This window comes from Neolamprologus multifasciatus, chromosome 3 (genome assembly GCF_963576455.1).
Source record: "Neolamprologus multifasciatus chromosome 3, fNeoMul1.2, whole genome shotgun sequence".
NCBI lineage: Eukaryota > Metazoa > Chordata > Actinopteri > Cichliformes > Cichlidae > Neolamprologus > Neolamprologus multifasciatus.
The window spans coordinates 29,122,686-29,134,365 of record NC_140441.1 but is presented as its reverse complement, the minus strand read 5'-3'; the positions used below and the strand labels follow the sequence as shown (position 1 = coordinate 29,134,365).

Below are 11,680 nucleotides of genomic sequence, written 5' to 3'. Positions count from 1 at the left end.
GCCAGGTAAGGGGGGGGGGGGTGTCTAAAAATCGGTTTTGCGTTTGACAGCGATGGTGTGGACACATGCCCGCTCCCCTTGGGAGCTGGTACACTGGGGAAAGGGAGGGCGCATTTGTTGTTGTTGTTGTTGTTGTTGTTGCATCGCGGGGCTGCACGCGCAGAAAACACGAAGCCCTTTGATAATCGAGAGGAAAGAGATGCATGCTTCTTTAGGACGGCCGGGTTTCACACCATTTTCTCCCTCCTGTAATCGTGATCGTCGCTTCCCCCCCTCCATCTCTCTCCCAGTGCGGTTGGTCAGGTGCCTCTCCTCCCCTCTCTCTCTCTCTCTCACTGGCTGCAACAAAATGTCAGCACTTGGGAGAATGTGTTGTGGGATTTGGCTGCAAACTAGCTTGTGGCTGCTAGAAAAAAAGAGCAGTGGGGCTTATGCAGGAGGTGTGCAGGGTGTGTGTGTTTGGGGGGGGGGGGGGGATTAGCGTGTGCAGAGGATCCACTTTGTCTCTACATAATGCTACAACAACGTGTCTCTCCCCCCGTTTTTCTGTGTCTCTGCGTACCTGATTTTGGAATTCCTGCAGATATTTTAATACGTCCATACTGAATTAAATTGGCCATTAAGCTGTGCTTTCATGTCTCTAACTGTGAAACAGGCCTCAGTCAGATCAAAAGAAATCCAGATGAGTAAGTTTTTATTATTATGGCTCCTCTCTTGCTGCTTCTGCTCCCGAGGATGCTCCTGTTGCTCCTGTGTTTAATTTAATTCATTAATTCATTTCATATTCCCTGTATGGAGGCCTGCTGCAATGTGAATCCAGCCAACTCAGCCACCTGGAGGGATTTGTGCACATTATTGGGTCTCTAGTATGTTTTATTTAAGCAAGAGGCAGGGGATAATGGTCCGAAAAATGGGGTGGGGCAAAGGAATTAGACACTTGTCTGGTTGTCATCCAAATCTTTATTATTTATTCAGTAAAAATTAATCTGTTGTTTATTTGTATCTATATTTTCCCAACAGGCAACAGTCTTTTGTAAGCCTGGCTAGCTCAGTCGGTAGAGTATGAGACTCTTAATCTCAGGGTCGTGGGTTCGAGCCCCACGTTGGGCGTTGCACTTTTAAGACAGAACCTATTATGGATGGTTTACAGTTTAATGCCCCTTTTCCATTTATACCTCCTTGGATTTACTCAACTGGTTTACCATTACAATCAATGGTTGTTGTCAAAGCAACATAGCCCAGCGTCCTGTGACATAATTGGTATGAGTCATGAACGCTTCAACAAATGTGGACGTCGAGGCAACAATATACCTGCTGCTCAGTCTGTGGTTTTTCGCGTATCTACCACATCGTGTTTTCGTAGCCATTTTCCACATTGCTGGGTTTCAGAAATGGACGTTTTGATTTTTTTGTGAATGAGACGCTCTAATCACTCATTGAGTGACGCCACTTACCAGCCAATCGGTGGCATGCATGACCTGCTCGGATTGCTTGGAAGCCCGGGTGAGCAGGCAATATTTAGTACAAAGTACTATGACCTAAAGGAAAACCCTTAAAACCGTGGCGATCTGAGTAAGTACTAATGGAAAAGGGGCTCAGCAAACTACAAGTAATTACTATAAAGTCTGACTTATGTGCAATCTGTTACTCAGAAGGTAGAATAGGCCACACTCCTACCACTTTGCAGAGGAGAAGCTTCCTTTGGTGTAACACCGAGTCCTGATGCATCAAGTGGAAGGTCTTATCGTTCAGGGCATAGAGGAGGTTGTTTCCTCCTTGACAAGGGTTGGTGGTTCAATCCTCAGATGATGACAGTAGCTTTAGACCTCTCTAAACACTTGGTTTCAGAGTTCTTTTTTTCTTTTTTCTTTTTTACCAATAACTCTATGATGTCAGTGAGTGCAGAGCATAGAAGCCCCACCCACTTCTAGTACAAACCTTCTGTTTACATTAAGCAGCCAATCAGAATAACAGCTTTATCTGCATGGATTGGATAGGATCTTAAAGTGAGGCCTCTACCAGTGTAAGCAATCCAGGAAGTGGAATGACTTCAAGATTTGGCCACTGAAAATAAGTGCTCTGTTATGAACTAATGTACTGAGTCCAGTTCTGTGAATCCTTTCAAGTCTAGACTCCAGCCTGGGTGAACAGTGATTAGATAATAGGCTTCTTTTATGTGCGTTTGTGTAGCTGCTGTATTCATTGGAGACGGTGCTCAGAGAGGCTTGCGCTGATTTCTTACATAAGCGAATCATCGAGGAATAAGGGCGAAGAGCGGTGAGCACTAAATAAGCATAAACGCTCCAACAGGGGACACACAGCACAACACACACACACAGATGCCTAACTGTACACACATAAACACATTCGTACACAGAGTTACTTCAGGGCTCGAAGCAAAGACAAAGGAGGGCCGATGCTGTGCTGGATGACAAAGGCATGCGCTCCGCTCAGTTTTCTGGTTTTCAAGGGCTTTTTACATGCATAATCCCCCCTTTCCCCCAAAGGTATTTTTAGTCCACTTACAGTTACTGATGCCCTGACTACAGCCAATTAGATAACACTTGTGAAAATACATTATTAATGTGTACAGGCACTAAACTAAGGCCTGTTTTCTGGAAGTTATTTCCTAAGTGTTTTTACTTAATGCATTATGGTGCTATTACTTATTAGCCTGTTACTTAGCAACATCCATTAAGACTTGTTGAGCTTATCTAGTAAAAATCCATCCGCCCATCCTTACACAGTGTTTTGTACTATTTATTTGTTTGTAGATCCACTAATTTTTTTGTCATTCTTAGAACTTTGGTGTGTTAGAACCTTTGTTTTCTTTCTTTTTTTTACATGAGAACTGAGCCAGACTAGCATTTTCTTCTCTTGAGTAATGAATTAAAATTCCTGGAGTGATTCAAATATCTTATCAGCCACCTGGCAGTAAATTGATGCATTTATTCATGTCGATGTGGTCAAGATGATGACCTGCTTATATGGTATGTTATACCCCTGAAAATGAAAGTAGTTTAGTTTGTGTAAGCCTGGCTAGCTCAGTCGGTAGAGCATGACACTCTTAATCTCAGGGTCATGGGTTTGAGCCCCATGTTGGGCGATTCTCTTTTAAGACAGAACTTACATCAGTTTACTGTCATGTAAGCTGCTGAAAAGCAAGCTTCTTTGGCAACATACTGAATCTTGGTGTGGATTCAGGAGTGGAGGTTGTCTCCTAATTGTGAAGTCTTTTGGTTGAATCCTCAGATTCTGTAGTCTGCATGTTGATAAATTCTTGAGAGTCAGTGAATCCTCTGAATCTGAACTTTTGGTTAATAAAGCTTCTGTGTGTGAGTGAGGCTAGTGGTAAGAAGTCATTGCAAGAGCTCCTATCAAGTACCAGTCATTTACCACTAAGCCACCATCTTGTAATCTGCATACTGGATTAACTGTGGATTATTATACATTCTGACTAACAGCTTCCACAATTAGGCAGACTTTATAGCAATTATCTGTACTAGACTGTAAAGTCCTAAAACACTAACGCCCAACGTGGGTCTCAAACCCACGACCCTGAGATTAAGAGTCTCATGCTTTACTGACTGAGCTAGCCGGGCTTGCACCTCTGGGTGAGTTTTTGGAAGACCACTGGCTACTTGTCGCTGACAAGGTGTACCATCTTCTAATCACTGCTTCCAGCAGGATGACACACCATGGCCCAGAGCTCAAATCACCTCAGACTGGTTCACTATACTTAAATGGCCTCCATGGTCACCAAACCTCAATCCAATAAAGCAGGAGACTGAACAGGAGATTCTCGTCATGAATCCTGAATCATGTCAATATTTACCAAAATCTCTGAGTCTTGATTTCCACTGCAGCTTTTGGAAGATAGAGTCTGAATTTGGCATGAAACAACATGAAAGCATGGCTCCGTCCTGCCCTGTAGGGTTCAGGATGATGGTGGTGTCATGGATCCTTTAAACACCACATAAAAGATCTCTTAAAAGAAACAAGTTAGTTTGACTCGTCCTTTATCCACGCTTTGCGATGAAGGCTGTGTTTATGTTCAGCACCAGGCCTGTTTATGAGCGTTTTTTCAGAACAAGGATCAAATATAGCTTCACCCTTTGTTTGTGCCTCACTCCTCTGAGTTTCTGGTCTTTTAGAGACCTCACGGCCCCCCTAATGAAGGTGGTTGTCTAAAAGTCACATATGAGTGCTTATTAGCTCTGATTCAGTGATGTTGATGCTTGAACTCGGTAGCTTCCAGCCGGAAACAGCCTTCCATCTTTGATGAGTTGTGCGTGAGTTTTTTTCTGTCTTTGTGAGAGATTTAACCCTCAGTCTCCCACGTTTGCCTCAGAGGATGATTAGGATTCCATCAGTAAGTGCCGTATTTTCACCAAAATCTGTATTTCAGGAGTCAGCCGTTCAGGGGATCCTTTTTTTTTCTCCGGTAGAAGGCACATTATTCATTTTCCAGACATGCATTTGCTGTTCTTTCCTCCCGGAGGGGCCTGTTCTGGTATTGAACCTCCAGCCTGTTTCTCTGCCTCTGAACCAGAGCTTGTCAAACATTTCCAGGTGACAGGAAGTGGGGATTTTATTGTATTATTGCAACAGATCTCTGCCTTCCTCAGATTTTCCCTCCAACACGTGTTCAGTTGTGGTTAATGGTTTGAATTACTTCTGAAGATACACAGCAGGCTCTTCAGGGTGCACTCATGCTGAGTGATGTGGCCGCTTAGAGGTGGACTCTTGGGCTTTTTCGCTGTTTGAATAACCATCTGACATGCTGAATAGGATCTGGCTGTTGTGAATTTTCCATGCTCTGTTCTTACTTAAAGGTGGTTGTATCGTATTCGCTTAGAGCCACTGCCCCATTTTCTTCTTATGAGTGTCTTATTTTTGTCTTAAAACATAAACAGAGCTCTGCTCAGATATGTTTTTTAAATATTCACTTGGCAACTTAAAAGAAAGCAGTGTTTTCCATTAGGTCGTAGTACCTGGTACCAGGTACTTTTTTAGTGCCTGCTCGCCCGGGTTTCCATGCAATCCGAGCAGCTACTAAAATGTGCCATCGTCAGACTGCATGCCACTGATTAGCACTCGATGAGTCATGAGACCATCTCGGTCATAAAAGTTAAAACCACCATTGTTGAAACCCAGCAATGAGGAATATGGCTACAAAAACCAACACCCTGATCCCCAAGTCTAATGAAAAGCCACAGACCGAGCAGCAGGTATATTTTTGCCTCAACATCCACTTTTTGTAGCGTTAGTGTTGCATATTAATTACGTCGTAGGACGCTTGGACGCATTGCTACAATGGCGAGCACGTTAGGTAGTACTGGATTATAATGGAAAACCAGTTGATCCGAGTCGAGTCGTGGCAATCGGTGGCGAGCCAAAAAGAGTAGGTACTAATGGAATAGGGGCTTTAGACTGCGTTGCTATAACAACCCTACCCACATTGAGGTGGTACTCAGTTGTAATGGAAAATGATCAAAACAGAGTCGAGTCTAGTTAAGTAGGCGCTAGTAGGGTGAATATGAGTGTGACCTGTCCTCGGTGCACCCCACCTCTCATACTATAATAGCCGGGATAGGCTCCAACTGGAATTGAGTAAGCAGAAGAAGATGGATGGATCAATGACTGCATGTCGAATATATACCAAGCCTAAAATGGTTGAAAGTAATTTTTTTAGTTGAATTGCATGTTATAGATGCTGTTCTTTATATCTTTCTGCTGTTTTCTGTGTGTACAAACCTCACATTCCCCGTTTCTTACTTGATTTCTCCTGCTGGCTGCACTGTCAGAGTCCATTTATTATCAACTTACTTCTGGTGCACCGTTCTTTGGGGAAATTATTTCAGATTGTTGGCAGGAAATATTTACTTTTTGTCTCTCTCAGCTGGATGGATTTCCAGGCCGTGTTTTCCCTCAGAATCTGCAGAATGTGATATTGTTTTCTCACCTGGTCGTCAGGACCTGAGTGCTTCTGTTCTCAGTGGGAAGAGCCACTGCATTCATTTATGCACAGCTCTCTGAAGGTTTTAATCAGCTTGTGGTGTGGATCGTTGCAACACCTTGAAATGTTTTCTTTTTCAGTCATTCTGTTGTAGATCTGCTGTGTGTTTGGGATCGTTGTCCTGCTGCATGACCCAGTTTTAGAGTGTGACATGTTGCCCTTGGGTTGTTTGATTATTGAGGGTTTCTCTCTATTATAGGGTCTTTACTTTTAACTGTTGTTGTCTTTTGATACTATATAAATAAAAGCTAATTGAATTGAATTTAGTTGTTTGCAGTTTCTCTGAATATTGCACAGTCTGAATTTTGGGTGAATGTGCTGGGACGTGCACTCCTGGTAGGATTGTTTATTGTGGTAACGCACACCTGAATGCTCCAAACCACCAAAACTTGTGCTACAGCGACGCTCACATTTGCTGATGATCAGTTAATCAAGTGCATTTGATTATCTTACCTCCTAATACTTTATGAAATCACTGTTTTCTGCATCTACTAAACCAAGTAACACACTTAATTAATTACTTACATCTGTAAATTTGAAAACCTCCAATTATTGAGTTTTCTGTTATTCCATACGAGTCATTTTTCATCGAATATGTCGTGAGACAACGTGTCGCCTTTCAGCTCCACAGAAGAGGCCCGTGTTCTGCAGCTCTGCGTGTCTGAGGTGTTTTCTGCCAGAGTTAATCAAAAAGTGGAAAATGTAATGTTGTAAAGTGAAGCTTTCTGTGGGCTGAGACTTGCACACTGCACACTGTGGGCTGAGACAGACAGCTTGGATTTCACTCAATTCCCCACTTCCTGTGAGTCTGACGGTGCTCTGCTGTGCAGCAGCGTTTCACTTGGCCAGAAAAAGCAAATCTGTGTGGGATGGATGGACTGCTGTGTTGCAGCTCTGACTTTGAACTTAGACGGGGTTTTTTGCATGAACGCCTTCATCGCCACGTTAGAGCAGAACATTCAGCTGTGAGCGTGTCACACATCGTTAAGGAAAGAGCAGTTTGTCAGTGGAAGTACTTGTTATATGTGTAGTGCAATAATGAGAATGATGAACCCTTCAGTTTTTAACAAATTCCACGTCGTCTGTAACGCTGCAGCTCTGCAGTAGAAGAAAACGACGGGGTGTGGTGAAATAGAAGCCCTGAGCCTGACCGTTCAGCAGTGCTGACAGGCTGCTGGGCCAGGGTCACTCACCTCTAAGGCTAGCTTTGCTTTAGCATGCTGTCTGCGTGCACAGATGCCTGCAAACAGCCAAAGTTGTTGTGGAAGTGCTATAAATATGTCCGCGACGCAGTTTACTGTCACGCTCTTGTGCTTTCATGCATTAAAAATGACAAAATCACCCACCCCACCACTTCACCCTTTTCCTCCTCCCTTCCTGCACAGCTAGCTTAAATCAGCTGATAGTAGTGCGTGTACACAGGAATAAAAGCCACGTTTGAAGGGGTTTTTTTCTTTTCTTTCCACCCATTGTGCAGATAATTAAAGAGCCTTTGTAATGACATAACTGTAACTGTTGGGTAGTTAATTGGAAATTTATCAAAACAAAGGGGATTTCTTTCAGTTCTGCTAATTTAAAAATATTCTGTTAGTATTTTAAAAGGCAAGATATGCTGTCTTTAATGAGACGACCCCCCCAATCACTTAATCGTGATATTGATTTTTAGACTAGGCCTAGTAACTGTAAAGCAATTTCATTTTTTAGAAGAGAAGAGTAACAGAAATGGGGGAAAATATAGTTTTACCAAAATGTCATGAGCACAAAATATGCTTCAACTGTGGTGGAGAAAGTTATTTAAATGAGGAGTCTTTCAAAAATGATGAGTGCTGAGTAGGATGGAACGCAGTGCTGAGGTCAAACACTGTCAGGAAGTAAGTATATCTTATTCACTTACATTGTATTATTGTCTTTAAAAATAAATCAAACTGAATTGAATTGAAAAATTGAAAAGTGCTTTTTAAGGACAAAAAATCCATTTTTTTTACAACACAAAATGAGATCCAACAGTTAAAGTGACACAAATGGATAAAACTAAAAAAAAGTCTGCACAGGCCTTATTTTTCCTTGAATAAATTGTAAGTATGTAAGTAAGTAAACTTTATTTATTAAGCGCTTTTCACAGACAGACAATCACAAAGCGCTGTACACAAATATTAAAATATTAAAATAAACAATAAAATCAATAGACATTATATACAATGTAAAAGATTAAATGTAAATAATGTAAAAAATATAAAATATGTAGCTCAACAAAAGGCTTGTTTGAACAGAAGAGTTTTTAAGTGTTTTTTAATCAGTTTGCATAATCAGGCAAAAAAAAACGTCGAGCGCAGCAAAAATGATACAAATTAAACCATTTTCAGAGATTCTGATTTTCTGATGTTTCTACTGTTAGCATGTAGCTCCTCAGCTTTAGGAGTCAGAGAGCTGGAACCAGCAGATTTTCTCGCCTGAGCTCGCCGCATTCCACCTCCCCAATTTTTGAACTGGGAGCAGTGAAACTGGGACACTGTGAGGCATCACATCCACAGCTTTAATGTGACCCGTCTCCCCTTGCCTTCGTCCCAGTATCCGGGGCTCACCGCCCACCAACCCTGCACCAGGAGGCCCAGTTTGCCTGTGTGCTGTAAGTGTGACAGTGTCAGGTCACACGGTTCTGCTGGATGACTTGTTGCAATTGCGCTGAGGTCGGCACATTTAATTGTGAGGGTCGCAGAGGGGTGTGAGGGGAGTTTTCACAACACACACACACACAGAGTGGTGGGGTGAATGCAGCTCAGAAACACTGCGCTCACTGCATTCATTCTGTGGCTGACCTGTTTACTAACCACATTAGTGGAGGATAAAAGAGGGCATGATGGAAATGATTGTGTGTCTGAAGCGACTGGCATCTGCTATTCTGTGGCCATATCTTTGGAATAACTGTTCTCTATATTTATTAAGGGGTTAATCAGGTAGTTCCTTAATGCACCCCACGGAGTTTTAAAGCAGTCCCTGCAGGACTCCGTGAGGAAAGCTGTTACAGCTGTGGTCATTGCGCTCTTCCCCCTCATGTGTTGCTGATTCCATCCTCACTTCTCCTCCTCTGTCTCACCTTCAGCTGTCACCGATTGCAGCGGTGTCCTAGTTCTGCTATCCAGCTCCAACACCAATCATTTGCTGTGAGAACTTCAATGATTTATAGTTAATTCATACTAGGCCTGGTTACCTCGCACCGTGCCCGAGCACAGTTGGCCCCTCCTCCTCCCCGTCTCCGATGCAGGCCCAAGCACGCTCCACCTCGCTTCAGCATCTCAGCTCCTTCCTGTCACGCGCACTCTCCTCATCTTTAATGCACACGCGTGTTTCTAAAGAAGCGCTCTGGCGGAGCACAGAAACGTTTATTATTTAGAAATTCTGCGGTTAAGAACAATTTTGAGGTCTGTGCTTGGGCAAGGTTAGTGACCACACTACATTTGTAACGTGTACAAATGCTACCGACTCCACACCCCAACCCACGTACAGCAATCACACCAGATACAAACTGGACTTCAGGGGTCGGCTGTGCTGGGGATCAGTGAGCATGAGTAAAGCTGTAGTGTAAGCAGCGCTCCTCTCTCTGTTTCATACTTCTGTGTGATTTAGCTCGAGGCTGCTCGGTAGCTTTTTTGTTATCTAACAAGCTTTGTGCCTGTAATCTACTTAGCATAGGTGCTTGCTTTTGTTTTTGCTTTTGCTTTTGGTTCTATAACCTCTTCTGATCACTAATCTCAAGAGACTGAGGCAGTGTTCATTACCTCATACACCACACCTGACTCTGCTGTGGTGTATGGGTTGTGTCGGTTAAGCCCCACCTTTTTCCCCAAGGTCACTGAGGCCTAGAGACTGGTTGGCAATTGGTTGGAGGTCGCTGTGGAATTTGATTACTAAAGACCCGGTCACGCAGTCACACACGCCTAGAGACCTGTTAGTGGTAACCACCAATCAGTAGGGAAAAGGGCTGTAAATGCACTGCATCTGCTTGAGCACTTAAAGCACTTTGTACTACAAGCCTCGTTCTCCCATTCACTTTTTTCCTTGCCTAAGTGCTTTCTGTGTAACACTCACACACTGATGAACAGGAGCACACACCAGTGTGTGAATATTAGCTAAAGCGTACCCAGTCTGCATATTTTGGCATGCAGTTAGCAAGTGCTTGCAGACAAGGAGGCGTCTTCCATGCAAACAACCGCGGCAGTGACTAAAGCAATCATTGGCAGGTTTTTGGTGTTGCATCTAAATAACCTAGCAACTGCCAGCAACCACTGTCCAACCGCTCAGGGAATACACATTTTCTCCCTGCCAACCTCCAGTCCCAAGGCCTGTGTGCCTGAGGCCTAACCAGACTAGCTAGTGTTAGCTGACAACTACGTGCTCCGCCCTCTTGAAGAATGTAAATGTGTCCATGAAGAATGTAAAGATTAAGGCTTTAAAATATGTTCATCACATTGGATACATTCATCTTTTATCTACAGTCTGAGTAAAAAGGCAGATCATTTGCACACTTTAGAAACTGCACAGTTGGCCTCCACAGCCATGTTTGTGAAGAGGGGCGAGAGAGCAGTAACCGGGTGCACAGCCCACTCACCAGTTATAAATAGGACTGGATATTATGATTGATTAAGCTTTATCTTTCAAATTCAGACCATCAACAACTCTTTGTTTAAATGATCCATGTAGCAAAAAAGGATGATGAATTTAGGAAACGGAGCCAGAACCCTGATTCTGAATGTTATTGCAAATGCTGCTGGACAGTCAGGAGTGTGTGCACTTGGTGTTTATCTGATGTGTTTTGTTCAGCCTGCTTTAAAGTAGCTGTTTCATAACAGCTCATCTGCATTCAGCCTCACTTAAGAGGTACTGTAGGCACACACACAGACACTGGGAACAACGAAGTGACTGAGATCCCTCGCAGAAGTCGATCGCCTCGGTGTAAACTCTCTTCTGTCTCTCGCAGCCCTGCTCTGATCGCCAAAAAATGAAAACCCTTCCCAAGAAACCATGACAACAACTCCACAGAGTCTGCTGGTTCTTCTCACAGAAGGAGGGGGGCAAAAAAAAGAGAGGAAGCAAAAAGAGAACGTTAAATCGCGCGTCTCTGCTTCTTCTCTCTTTTGCATCATTTGTTTTTAGTGAGGATTAGCGCAAAAAAAAGGTGTGCATGTGTGCTACTGCTGTAATTGCCACCGTTTTTGCAGAATGGCTCCTCATCCAAGAGCATCAACAAATGCAGACATCAAAGAGAGCTGAGTCTGAGCGGGGGGGAGGGCGTAAGGGATACAGTTAGTTAAAGGATGAAGGAAGAGGGGAGGAGAAAGGAAGCAAGAGTCAGCGTGCTGGGGGTTGGGGGTGGTAAAAATGAAGCTGTAACTGACATCGTCAGTGACATCATGCAACATAAGAACACTTTTCTGCTCTTTTCGTTGCATCAAACCCAGCGAGCCTGCCTATTAACACGTGATTTTCATACAGTGTTAAATTTTGTTTATACATAGTTTTGTAAATGTTTTATTATTTAGTGCTTTGTTCTGCTTCGTATTCGCGGATGCCTTTTGTTAGCTGACATTTGGCGTTCCACCAAACTGAGAGCTTCCCAGGCCTGCAGAGCAAAAACCAGAGTAATCCTGACTCAGAATAAAACAT

At 43.3% G+C, this 11,680-nt stretch overlaps 2 protein-coding genes and 3 non-coding genes across 6 annotated transcripts in view; 4 read left to right on the top strand and 1 right to left on the bottom strand.

Annotated features, from left to right (window-relative positions):
- htr2cl1 (5-hydroxytryptamine (serotonin) receptor 2C, G protein-coupled-like 1) overlaps window positions 1–11,680 on the top strand; it is a 345,669-nt gene that overhangs the window by 246,170 nt on the left and 87,819 nt on the right. The gene's annotated exons all lie outside the window — the stretch shown is intronic.
- The window catches only part of LOC146522471 (actin-binding protein WASF3), a 52,554-nt gene that overhangs the window by 287 nt on the left and 40,587 nt on the right, over window positions 1–11,680 (top strand). For both annotated transcript variants that reach the window (XM_085153796.1, XM_085153795.1), the window contains exon 1: window positions 1–5. This exon is cut by the window's left edge. The gene's annotated coding sequence lies outside the window, so the exon portion shown is untranslated. The remainder of the gene's footprint in view (window positions 6–11,680) is intronic.
- On the top strand, window positions 1,038–1,110 carry trnak-cuu (transfer RNA lysine (anticodon CUU)). Its single transcript has one exon. It is a non-coding gene; the product is annotated as a tRNA-Lys (tRNA).
- trnak-cuu (transfer RNA lysine (anticodon CUU)) lies at window positions 3,034–3,106 on the top strand. The gene has a single exon. It is a non-coding gene; the product is annotated as a tRNA-Lys (tRNA).
- trnak-cuu (transfer RNA lysine (anticodon CUU)) lies at window positions 3,530–3,602 on the bottom strand. The gene has a single exon. It is a non-coding gene; the product is annotated as a tRNA-Lys (tRNA).